This window comes from Juglans microcarpa x Juglans regia, chromosome 7D, assembly GCF_004785595.1.
Source record: "Juglans microcarpa x Juglans regia isolate MS1-56 chromosome 7D, Jm3101_v1.0, whole genome shotgun sequence".
Classification (NCBI taxonomy): Eukaryota; Viridiplantae; Streptophyta; class Magnoliopsida; order Fagales; family Juglandaceae; genus Juglans; species Juglans microcarpa x Juglans regia.
The window spans coordinates 13,839,669-13,851,005 of NC_054606.1; the positions used below are offsets into that span (position 1 = coordinate 13,839,669).

The 11,337-nt window shown below is 38.6% G+C and overlaps 1 pseudogene; it reads right to left on the reverse strand.

The window, feature by feature from the left end:
* Positions 1-6,378: 6,378 nt before the first annotated feature.
* LOC121238144 lies at positions 6,379-7,394 on the reverse strand (annotated as a pseudogene).
* Positions 7,395-11,337: the final 3,943 nt, after the last annotated feature.

The following is an 11,337-nucleotide window of genomic DNA, read 5'->3' on the forward strand; positions in this document are numbered from 1 at the left end:
AGTTGTCGCGTCTCTCTAAACAACTCTGTTGCGGGCGCCGGCGATCCTTCAAAGTCGGAATCTGCACAGAATCTCTCGCCTGTGACTTCTGGTGATCCCACGCGTTTAACCCAGGTGATTAGCACGTCGGAAATTGAAAAGGTGAATTTAATCCCCTCGAGATCCCCTATGTCTTTGGCTGGGCAGAATATTTGTAACTCTCTCACTGGAGTTCGTGAGCTGGAATACTTATCGGACATTGGAGGGGATCATTGTGAAGTTCTCCCTGGGGGGGGGGGGGTCTGACGGGGGAATGTTACAGTTGGCCATCTGTGAAGGCACTGAAGGGGACTGTCTTGAGGGGGGGGTTGCTGATCCCATATGTATGGTTCATCCTAGCCCTAACTCAGAAAGATTCATTTCGGAATGGGTCTTTAAGAAAGTTGAAGATATTCAAGATATTATTGGGGTGTCCTGTGTAGGTTATGAAGAACAGTTTAGAGCTCTACTAGTGGCCATTGAAGACAACAGTTTGAAATCAGCCATTAAGAGAGATCGGGAACTTAAAAGGTTTGAATGTACTATCAAATATGTGGCGAAGGAAGGGAGTGGTGGAAGGGATAGACTCAAGGGGAGGGGGAAGGGAGTGGTGGAAGGGGTAGACTCAAGGGGAGGGGGGCCACTCTTGCTTATGAAACCTAAGATCCTCTCTTGGAACGTGCGAGGGCTTAATAATCGCAATAAGCGCCTTTGCATTAAATCTTTATTGCGAGCTTGGAAGGTTGATGTGGTGTGTTTACAAGAAACAAAGTTACGGGCCATTGATAGAAGAATTATTCGCACTTTGTGGGGGTGTTCATATGTGGGTTGGTCATATTTGGCTTCGTCTAGAGTGTCAGGTGGTATTCTCCTTATGTGGGATAAAAGGGTGGTGGAGGCGGTAGAGGAGGGTGTTGGCTCTTTTTCGGTTGCGAGCCGCTTTAAAAATGTGGTAGATGGGTGGGAGTGGGCTTTCGCGGGTATATATGGGCCTAACTCGAGTAGAGATAGGAGAAGACTTTGGGAGGATTTGGTGGGCTTATACTTTTCTTGGGAGGTGCCATGGTGTATGGGTGGGGATTTTAACATCGTCCGTTTTCCTAGCGAGAGATCGGGGGATTGTAGACTCTCTCTCGCTATGGAAGAGTTCTCGGAATTCATTTTTGATCTAGATCTCATGGATTTTCCTATGGTCAGTGGTGATTCACATGGTCTAATAGTCGGGGATGGTCGAGATTGGATAGATTTCTAGCCTCTTCGTCATGGGAGGCTCATTATCCGGATTTGTGCCAAAAGAGGCTAACCTGTGTTTTCTCGGATCATTTTCCTATCCTATTAGATTGTGGATGCATTCATAGGGGACGACGGTACTTCAAGTTTGAAAATATGTAGTTAGCAGATGATGGTTTTGTGGAGAAGGTGGGACTTTGGTGGGTCTCTTATCATTTTGAAGGTACCCCCAGTTTCATTTTAGCAGGTAAGCTTAAGGCATTGAAACAAGATATAAAAAAGTGGAACTCAGAAGTTTTTGGTAATGTTGTCAACCAAAAAGAGTCCCTTATGGAGGAACTACAGGATTTGGAGGGAAGGGAGTTGATGGGAGATACATTGGAGGAGACGAAATTGAGGAAGAATTCAGTAGTGACGGATTTGGAGAGGGTTCTGTTGATGGAGGAGATTACTTGGCGACAGAAATCCAGGGCCCTTTGGCTGAAAGAGGGGGATAAATGTACGAAATTCTTTCATAAAGTGGCTAATTCTCATAGGCGTAACAATGCCATTGAGACTCTTCATTCAGGTACTCAAATGATCACTTCCCCCTTTGAATTAGAAAATCATATTGTACATTACTATGAGGACCTCCTCACAGAACCCGCATGTTGGAGGCCGAAGCTTGATAACTTGTTTGAGTCCATTGACTTGCAGAGTGCGAGTTGGCTGGAAAGAATTTTTGAAGAAGATGAAGTTCATAAGGTTATTATTAGCGTGGCCAAGTATAAAGCACCGGGCCTGGATGGCTTCTCGATGGGATTTTTTCAAACATGTTGGGATATTATTAAATGTGACGTTATGAAGGTTTTTGGGGAATTTCACTCTTTCAGAAAGTTTGAAAAATGCCATCGCCTAGTAAGTGGAGTTTATAAGATCATTGCGAAGGTCTTGGCCAATCGCCTAAGTCAGGTGTTGGAACAAATTATTTCTAAGCCTCAAAATGCGTTTGTTCGTGGGATACAAATCCTAGACTCGGTTCTAATAGCCAATGAATGCCAGGATCATAGGTTGCGGGAGGGAGTCCCCGGTATTTTAGTATTTTATGTAAGATTGACATGGAAAAGGCATATGATCATGTGAACTGGGATTTTCTCATATACCTACTTGGGAGATGTGGCTTTGGTAATAAATGGATTTCTTGGATTCAACATTGTGTCTCCACCGCCCGTTTCTCAGTGCTAGTGAATGGCACCCCGGTTGGTTTCTTTAACAATTCTCGTGGGTTGAGGCAAGGGGATCCACTATCCCCTCCTCTTTGTTATAGTCATGGAGGCACTTGGCCGGATGGTTAAGGCAGCTGTGGGAGGCGGTTTTCTATCAGGTTTCTCGGTGGGTAATGGCGATAATGGCTCAATCATAATTTCCCATATCTTGTTTGCAGATGATACTCTTCTTTTTTGTGAAGCGGATCATGGCCAGATTCAAACTATACGAGCTCTTTTATTATGTTTTGAAGCTATATCGGGGCTTAAGGTGAACCTGAGTAAATCTGAGATGGTTGCAGTGGGTGAAGTGCCCAACATCAACAATTTGGCTAGTCTCCTGGATTGTAAAGTATCCTCGTTGCCAATGAAATATTTAGGCCTCCCATTAGGGGTAACTTTTAAGGCTAAAGTCATTTGGGATGGGGTCGTGGAGAAGATAGAAAAAAGGCTGGCTGGTTGGAAACGGATGTATTTATCGAAAGGGAGTCGGCTCACATTACTTAAGAGTACTCTAACTAACATTCCCACTTATTTATTATCTTTGTTCCCTTTGCCTGTAGGAGTGGTGAATAGGATTGAAAAACTATTTCAGGCCTTCTTATGGGGGGGAGTGGGGGAGGAAAAGAAAATTCATCTCGTTAATTGGTCTCAAGTTTGTTCTCCAATTTCGAATGGGGGATTGGGAGTATGCAACCTGAGAACCTTTAATAAAGCTTTACTGGGGAAATGGTTGTGGAGGTATCCCTCGGAGGGGGAGTCGTTGTGGAGAAAAATTATTGTTTGTAGACACGGAAGTGAGTTTTTTTTTTGGGGGGGGGGGGGGGGGGGGGGGGGGGGGGGGGGGGGGGGGGGGGGGGGTTGGTGCTCAAAGGAAGTGTGGGGAGGGTATGGTGTGTGGAAATTCATTAGGAAGGGGTGGTCGAGTTTTGTAAGCCATATTAGGTTTGTGGTTGGAGAGGGTACAAGAATTAGGTTCTGGCAAGACATTTGGTGTGGTGATCGGGCTCTTAACACGATGTTTCCAGCCCTATATAGTATTGCAACAAACAAGAAAGCTTCTGTGGCAAATGTGCGAGGATCCTCTCACGGTCCTCTTGAATGGAATGTCCGTTTCAACCGGGATCTTCATGATCTAGAATTGCCCACTGTTTCGGATTTCTTAAGCTTGATATATGCCACGGGAAACACTACGACACAGGGGGATAAGATGAAGTGGAGGATTAATGGCAACAAGAAATGTACAGTCAGGGCGTACTACAAAATATTATTATCACAAGTTGATGCACATTTCTCTTGGAAGGCTATCTGGAGGTCTCGTGTGCCCTCTAAAGTGGCATTCTTTGTATGGACAGCTGCTCTTGGGAAGATATTGACCACGGATAACCTGAGAAAGAGGGGCTGCGTTGTGATGAATTGGTGTTATTTATGCAAAAAGGATGGAGAATCAGTAGATCACTTACTTTTACATTGTGAGGTGACAAATGTGTTATGGGATGAGATCTTTCGAAGAGTCGATGTTGCTTGGGTGATGCCTTCAAGGGTGGTGGATTTATTGGCTTGTTGGAGGAAGATTCAGGGCCATCCTCAAGTGGCAGCAGCGTGGAGAATGATTCCGTTATGTATCATGTGGTGTATTTGGTTAGAAAGAAATGAGCGGTGTTTTGAAGATAGGGAGCGCACAATGGTGAGACTACAGAATTTTTTCTCACAATTTAATGCTATGGTTTTCAGTCATTGTGCTAAATGGAAACAATATGCATGACTTCCTCTCTTTATTCTTTTGATCTTGGAATGTATTTAGGTGTTCTTTTGTATACTTCCTGTATACTCAGGCTATGCCTATTTCATTCGTATTAATATATTTACTCTTACTTATCAAAAAAAAAAAAAAAAAAAAAAACACAACCCAAAGGGTTGAAAGAATAATCTCTCACTTTAAGGCTGATGACCTCCGGGAAGAAGAAGAAGATAGAAGGAAAAATTTAGCGTTCTTGTACTGTTTGGATAATTTCCCAGAGCAAAAAATGCTCGTTACATATAGCTGCCTCTCTAAGATTCACCTATGTGATGGGCTTAGCTAATCAAAACAGGGAAACCGTGAAATTGCAGAGTAAACTAACCGTACGAGCCTAAGCCCACTAACCGTTACAACCAAAGTTCCAATAGAGTAATCTATAGCCGAAACGCAAGGGTAAAAGAAGTAAAAGTAAAAGGAGAAATGCGGCCCATGGATTTGGGTTGAGCCCAAGTTAATTGGGCTTGTTACATGGTTTTCCCCTTCAAAGGACCTTGCCCGCAAGGTTGAGAGCATTGATGCAACTCTATGACTGAAATTCCAGTCCTTCCCAACACTATTCTTGCATTATCAGGGATGCAGCTATAGGGACCTTGCAAAGTGTCCATGTTGTCAAACAAATTCATCTTATCAGCATATGAAAGGAAAGATAGGGTTGGAGCAAGAAGCCAAACTGAAAAGAGATTAGCAACAACAACCCTCTCCTCTCTATTTCTCTTCACTCTTCTGCCTCTAATCCAGTCTACTCTTTCCAAAACCAGCTTGGGATGGATCACCCTTTCTCGAGTGCATTTCTATCATAATGCAAATGAGAATGCCTATACCTTATTGGGAGCAATGTGAAAGCTGTTTTAACTTGTGTGCAAAATGCGTATAGTGGAATTTGTCGTTGTCTAGAGCATCAACAACTCCCCATGCCTCTTTCAGTTTGGTGCCAGGACATGGCTCCCCTTCCCAATCATAGAATCAATGAATCAATAACTCGTTGACTCATTCCACCTTCTAGTCATAGAATCTTGGGTTCCTCATCAACATTATATACATATACATCCACTTCATAGCTCCCAGCTCCAAACCAAACACATGGTGCAAAATATGACACAACTTTGTCTCTAGTGATGAAATTCGTTAAGATCATCTCCTTGAGGCGGGGCACAATAATTGGATAGTGGCAAACTGAACAAACATGTCGGCCATGTCAGTTCCTATCCCTGGTTTCAAAACAGAGTGGGCATGATACCAAAACTCTAGTCAGGATCATCAAGCATTACAAGAAACACGGTTCAAGAAACCAACGAATTTGAGGCATCCATTTCTCCATGGACTTCCAACATCTCACTAACCCCATGAGAAGGGACATAAATAGCCCTCAACAATTTGATGCATCTTGTAGCATCAACCTTTTTAATCTGTGAAATGCCTTCATCCATAGGACGCCACAGAAGTGCATCTAAAGCTACACACTTACGTTTATCTGGAGGGCCACCACAAATTCGGGCCATGACTACCAAAAACATGCCCAAATCCACTCTGCCTGAGCTTGTTTCATCCAAAATAGTGAGTATCCTCTCATTTATGGCTTTGATGGCCCCTTGGAAGGTTTCGAACTTTAGAAAACTAGGTAAACGGAGAAGAACTTCCAATTTAGGCCCGCAAATGGATTTCTCAGGAATGCCACTACTAGAATAGGACACCAGCACGTCACCATCAAGCATTTTCTTCATCGTAAGGTCTACATGACAATGACCCAACCTAGTAATCCTCTAGAAAGCCCTAATTTGAAGATCAATGGCCAAATATGGTCTCAACGTAGTGTTCTCCCCACTAGGTCTCGTTTGCATTCAAAACCTACTTCATCTCATCTCATCATTACAACTTTCTCAAATTTTCACACAAAATATAATAAACAATTCAACTTTTTCAAATCCCAAAATAACTTTTCAAATTTTCACACAAAATATAATAAATAATTCAACTTTTATTCTACTATTTACAAATTATCTCAACTCATTTCAACTCATCTCTGAATCCAAATCACTCAGGAAAAAAAAAAGTGTTCTCCTCAACAGTCTTAAATTTTGAGGGTTCCATAGTTATAAATGCCTGCTCCCCATTAGACTTCACCTTTTTCTTTTGTAGTTGTTGCAAATGGGATATTGCATCATGCCCTCTCATCCTCACAAATAGCATGCAAAGGCGAATCCAAATCACAATATGCATCGTCATAATTTGGTTTCATAAACATAGGCTCTTGTAAGGCCTTCACGGCTGCCCTCTATCCCCCAACTTTAAACAAAGCACTATCCAAAAGTTTCAAAGCTCTAAAATGCATAGGACAAAGAATTGCAACTTTCATGTATAACTCACAAGCACTTTGAACCATACCTTCTACTTCTAGCACAATGCCGAGATTCACATATGTCTGTGGAAGCAAATAGGCTCCATTGGTTCCCACTTGCTTCAGCTGCCTCCTTTGCCTCCTTGTACTTGCCAAGTACGTAACAACAGTTTCCAGTTCTAAAATGCGGCCTCGTATCAACGGGTTGCAAATCACAAGCCCTCATGAAACTAACCAAAACCTCCCTAAATAGTTGGTGCTCGTACAAAGCTCAACCAATCGCCATGTGGCCATCAAAGGCCTCCTCTCTCAACCTTGCCCCGTCGGCTCGGCTTCACAGAACCCCTAATTCCTTCACAACCAGTGTGTAGTCATGCCCAAACCCTTCCCATAATAACCTTTTGTCCAAAATCTCTGTCGAAGGCCCCAATTTTCTCGACTACCTTGCGTCTGAGTACGCATCAAAATTATCCCCTTTTAATTTTAAGATTGTGGGCTGCTGGGACTTCTTGGTCTCCTTTACCTTCCCATAATTCTCTTTCTTATCATCCTTAGGCTTGGGCTTCCGACCCTTCATCTCTTTCTTCTGTTTTTGGAACACATGAAGTAGGTTTTTCTTCTGAAACTCTCCTTTGCTTCCTTGACCCACTACCATCTCCTCTTCCTCACTTTTACTACCGTTCTCATCTTCAATTCCTAATTTCACATTACTGATTATCGAACCACTTGGACCGAAGGTTCCATTTTGGTGTCCCGATTCATCCATTTCAATTGTGATTGTGGATGATGAAGTAAGGTAAAAAGCAAACAGTGATTTTCAAGAAATTGAAAGAGCCAGATTCGGCACCATCAAGAAGCGTTCTGAGGTTTCTCTACTATGATCAGAGTTGGTGACCTTAGAAATTGAAGATAAATCTACCGGTTCCTTTGGAGATTCTGAGATTTCACCATCAAGAATTTGGATTTGAGCAAGGCAGCCTTGGTCAAATATGAAATCAGACAACGAATCCGTCGTTGCTCATTCTTCATCTTCTTGTAACGCACAAACTTGGTGCTCCAAATGCGTAAAATTTTTCGTAAAATTGCTCCCGAAATCCTTTAAATGCTACTAGAGAACTCGATGGCTTTGCTGAGTTTGATGTAGGAGCTCCATAATCTTTTGAAGTGATGCAATAATTTATTGTATGTTTCTTTTGTAAATTTTTGATAGCATAGAGATGGATGTCTTTCTAATACCAATTTGTAACATGCCCCAAAGGGTTGAAAGAATAATCTCACTTTGAGAGTGAGGACCTCCGGTAAGAGAAGAAGATAGAAGGAAAAATTGAGCTTTCTTATACTGTTTGGATAATTTCCCTGGGCAAAAAAATGCTCATTACATATAGCTGCCCTCTCTAACAGATTCACCCATGTAATGGTCTTAGCTAACCAAAACGGGAAAACCATGAAATTGTAGAGTAAACTAACGCTACGGGCCTAAGCCCGCGTAAGCCCCCTAACAGTTACAATCAAAGTTCCAAGAGAGTAATCTAAAGCCGAAACGCAAGGATAAAAGAAGTAAAGAGAGAATCTTCAAAGAGGATGTGGTATGAATTTTGATTTTACACTCCAGCAACAAGTAAACACGTAAACGGTTTATGCAAAACACGGTAGAACCACCCACACGAAACTATCTACCCTTTAGTGACTCTCTCTCTCTCTCTCTCTCTCACACAGCTAATTAAGAAGAAAGTTAAATCGTAAATAAAGCTAATTAATCATAAATAATACATATTAAACGACTCAATGAGACTCGACCCTTACATATCTATTTGGTAAAATTGCAATGTGTTTTGAGTTAGAATTTGGTCTTTTAGATTGTATCTAATGATCATCTTCTATATCATTTTACCCAGTAAAAATTTTTAAAATTTTTGGGTGTTATTTAATATTTTGGTTAATGGTTTGCTTATGTTAGAGTTAGGAGTTTTTGTTTTTTTAGTTTAAAGATTATGTTAAACGGGACTTGTCATCTTTTCTCCTTTTCAATCGAACTTGAGGTTAATAAATATCATGACTTAATTTAATCAACCCTATCAAGTCAGCTACGTCATCGTTTTACTTTAAATAATTATAATTATTATAAAAGACGACCAAAAAACAAAAACAAAAAAAACATGGCAAAACATGAATAAATCACATGCCAAATTAGGGTGCCAGTGTGGCACATGCAACCTAAAACCCCACTTGATGGGTAGGTAAACATAACCAGTGACTGGCCAAAAGTACAGGTTGTGAGGGGACGTATTGCACTTTTTTCCATCTAGTGGTATTGGAGCTACTGATGGGCAATGTTAGTTTGTAGATATTTTTAGTATTTTTTATTATTAATTTTTATTTTATTATTAATTTTTATATATTATAATTATTTTATCTTATTTTTTATTACTATTCACAAAATATTAAAAAGTAATTCACCCTCCAATCGCAATCTAAAGGACTCAATAAGGTTCGCTCCTACAGTTTCTTTTTCTTTAATGCGAGCATTGTTACACCGTAAACTTTAAAGAATTCAATAAATGCTGTAAATATTATGTCAGTACCAGTTCCTCCTATTTAGCAAAATCGGCTGAAAACTATTCCAATTTCCAATTCCTATTTTAATTTTTAGAACACTGGTTCGGTTCTGGTAGGTATAAATATATATATATATATTATATTTTATATGATTTTTTATATTATAAAGAATTTTTATATTATATGTTAAATTGCTAATTAATATAATATTAAATTTTAAAATTTTATTATTCATGTCTATTAATTTTATAACATAAATTTATATAATATTTGATATAACATAAAATTAATATAACATTATAAAATAAGAAATATGGATCAATCACTTGGTAAAATTGTTAGAGTAGAATTTTATTTATCCGTAAAATCGAAAAAAATGACCGAATTAGATTGAAATCGATAAAATCAGTTTCGATGGTGAACTGGCTCGGTATTGATTCTTAAAAAATTCATGACTTGGTTACTTGATGATATTAATGCAAAAAATGGATTTACAAAGATGGGGTTCATAGGATTTTTCCTTATTTTTGGCGGTAGCAGCTAGATGGTTTTGAATTAATCTAAAACATTTTACAAATCTTTTTAAATGTTTTAAATATATAAAACATCCATCTTAGAATAGAAGAACATGTCAAAAAATTATTTGTATAATTTTTAACTAAATATATTAAACTATACTCATGTACATGATCGCAATCTACGACTAATAATTACAATATACGACCAAGCTAGAACGTACGTCACACTGCATGTACGTCCCAGCTGTACGTGCTTCGACCACTTCAGAAATATCTTTGCTCTTAATTAGGGATAGGGAAACATGTGGCCACGAGAATATACTTTGACAGGTAAATATGTATGGTGATGCTGGGGGCTGTAAAAATAAATTGGAGAACCGAAAAATTCGGCTCGAACCAACTCGGATCCAATGGTTCGGTCCAATTTTGGATTAGTTCGGTTTGGGATTGATTCTTTCATTTTAAAAATCGGTCATAATTGATTTGTTCTCAGTTTTATATTTTTTAGGACTGGATCGGATCGGTTCGTATATTTATATTTTTTTAATTAATTTTTAATATTATATATAATATTTTTTATATTATATATAATTTTTATAAATTATAATTATATATGAAATAATGTTATATTTTAATTTATAACATAAAATTTTAATCTCAAACATGAATATTTATTTGATCATATGTTTTAAATATAAAATATATATTAATTACATTCTATGGCTTAATAAATTCTCAACATATTCCTTTTAATAAATATCTTAGTAATACTAATATACATTAGTATATTAATTAATATATTATTACTAACATATAGTAATGTACTATACCAATAGTATTACCATATACTAATAGTATTAGTGTATTACTAATATTTATATATATTAATATATATATAAGTAAGAGATTAGAGATTTAATATATATTAAAAATAAAAAAATCAGACTGTATCAAATCGAAAATACCAATTTAGGAGGATAACCCGTGCGGTATCCATTATTAAAAATTATTTGTCGCCAAAATCGGACCAAACGGATCGTTACAGTACCCATAGTGATACCCTTAGCCTTCGAATTAACTCAAATTATTTTTGTACGTACCCTTGCATGTGTCCATCTCAATAGTCGTTACATGGAGCTTGAGACGCTTGCTTTTTGTCAGTACGAGTAAGACTAGATAGGAAATTTCATGTGCAAGAAGCTCACCAGGGACCCCTTGACTTGACTTATCAGGAAAAACAGACCATGGCCTAGGGGTAGCTGCACCCAAAAATATTAAAGTTGGATGTTTTTTGGACACCCAGAGTAGTTTCCAGAAGTGTCGTTGGTAACTTTTGATCAGCTGCTACAGTACTCTACAAGAAATTTCATGAGCATTTCTATTTTCTAGTACCAAGTATTATCTTCGTAAAAAAAAAAAAAAAAAACACTATTAATTGAATATTGCAGTACTGATAGTACTCCGTGATGATCAAAATAAAAAATATGAGAATATGATGAAAATGGATTGGAGCTGAAGTACTCCATGATCTACTAATTTTCTGCAGGAGCTAGCAGCCAGTAGTATTTCAACAAATTAAAGCATGATTGAAACAAAAGCATCCTTAGGGTTCCAAATTTAGGCAATAATTTTTTT